We start from the raw sequence: 2,500 nt of genomic DNA on the forward strand, positions 1-2,500 counted from the left end.
TATATATATAAATTAATATCATATATATATATACACACACACACACGTTCCTTCAAATTAATATACTAAATAGATAATTATAAAATTAATCCTTCTAAAATACCTCAACAAAATGATTTATATATAACTAACATATATTTTGTATTATATATATACCATTTGTAATGATCACAATGAGATACAGACCGACTACTATTTTGTATACATCACTCCACTTTCCAACTTATTATATCGTTTTTTTTATATTAAGATCGATATATTATTTGATAGTATGATAATCTTTCATCACGTTTCAAACCAGAACAGCACACACAGCGCCTACAAAACTGCAATGAAGCACCTTGGAGGGTGTGGCAATTAATACTGTAAACAAAATTATAAATTATTCTCGGTATGAGAAATACTTACAAAAATTTTAAAAACTCAGCCAAATTTCTGTTTATACCTCGACTAACCAGCTTTTGTAATGTCACAACTGAGATGACAGACCGACTAACCGATTTTGTATACATCCACTCCCACTTTCCACTCTCTTATATCGTTTTTTTTTATTTAACGATCGATATATTATTTCTGTAGCTCATCGTAATCTTTCACTCACCGTTCAAACCAGAGTCGCTCACTAGGTCGTTGCTTCTCAAACTGGTGCTAATGAAGCTGTTCCTTGGAGGGGGGGGGGGTGTAATTAGGCCCCTTCTACAAATAATAGTATTTTGGAATAAACTAATGAATTAATGTAAATAAATTGATGAACGAGTGAATGGATGAACATGCAAATAATTAATAATGCTAATGTTAATGAACGAAGGATAAATAAACAATTCTTACTATTGATGAAGAGGTGGTCGAGGACAGTGACAAACAGCAGCGAAGCTCGAATTTCTTACATCGAACAAAAATTATTAAACCCTAGCAGAGGATTATCATTAGAAGAATGAAGAGTTGTTTATTTTTGGGTCAATTTTCTGAAAGAATGTCAAATTACCTTACAAGTTTTTTTTATGTGGTTTACCACCCCCTGCTTTACCACGACTTACTGTTGCGAAACTGGTTTCTTGAATTTCCTTTGCATGAAAATCAAAGCCAGGAACAAGATGAAAGGCGTTGATGATGTCATGCGGTTTAGACTGTCCTCTACAGATTCTCTCAGATATTTTATTTAAAAACAGACAATACCGTGTTTCCCATGAATATTGTAATAATAATTTTTATTTTCTATCAATTACCTAATCAACAATGTCTTAATTCCTATTTCTTATATCAGAAACAATGTTTTATTTCTTTATTTTTGTTAAAACAGTGTCTAAATTCTTTATTCCTTAACTAGAATTAATTTCTTACATATGAAGTACATTAAAATTCAGCTTTCAATATTTTTCTTAACTGAAGAGGAAGGGGTAGGGGTAAAGGTGTATATCACAACACTACCGGGAGTAATGATAACAAACAGTTTGAGAACCACTGCTGTCAGGCTTTGATTCAGGGATTGCATCTGTCCATCAGGAACTTTTGTTTGGCTTTTTCAACTGTGCATAGAACATACGCAAAGCTATAAAAGGGAATCTTAGATATGTCACTAGGATATACATACATCAATACTTAGATTTCCGAAAACAAATATCAATAGTAAATGGCAAATTTGTGCTCATTAAATAATGAGTCCGCTTTATAAACGTTGTCAAGGCCTAATAGCAGTTAAGACGGAGAGTTTAGTTACCTAAAATCATTAGAACATACATTACTCCCTCACATCATACATACACTTATCTATTATTTTTTCTGTTTATTTCACTAGGTTGTGTGTGTTTTCACTCTGATTGTCTGCTAGTTTGGATGTCATCTGCTGCTGGCGCTTCCGGCTTTCCCTCTGCAGAATCCGGTCTTTTGGCTTCTGTATTTTTGCATTTCGTCCTGATATCTTCTGAATGTTTATTTCTGCTTGGTTCAAGGTTTCTCAGGAAATGTATGATATGACGTTTTGTAGATCATCCTGAGCAGCGTTTTCGTGTTTTGTGTTTTTGGTCCTTTATACCATAGAGAAACTGATTGAGAAAGAAGTACTAGACTTCTTACACTTTGCTTCTGTTATCATGAAGTTGGCAGATTTGCAAAGTCTGTATAAAAAATCTGGGCCCTTTAAGTTTTTCTGCCTTTTCTTTCATTCAACTGGGTATAGGGAAATGGTACATGCTTTTCTCCTGCGTTCTGTCTCTTGTAGACCGCCAGACCTGCATCACGTTTTCGGTTTTCTATAGACTGTGTTTTCATGGAAATATTCAGCTTATCTTGGCTTCTATAACGAGGTTGGACACAAGTATATAAAGTATACTTTAAACGTATTGAGGGACACTGCTAAAAGTGCGACAGACAAACCTGTATCTTTATTGTCTTAACATTTTAATGGGAACTGGAGATATTTCAAATGATAATTTGGTATATCGGAAATATATATGAAATGGAAAACAAGATGAAGACTTTATGTACATTTAACAAGTCAAAG

This window comes from Penaeus monodon, chromosome 3 (assembly GCF_015228065.2).
Source record: "Penaeus monodon isolate SGIC_2016 chromosome 3, NSTDA_Pmon_1, whole genome shotgun sequence".
NCBI lineage: Eukaryota > Metazoa > Arthropoda > Malacostraca > Decapoda > Penaeidae > Penaeus > Penaeus monodon.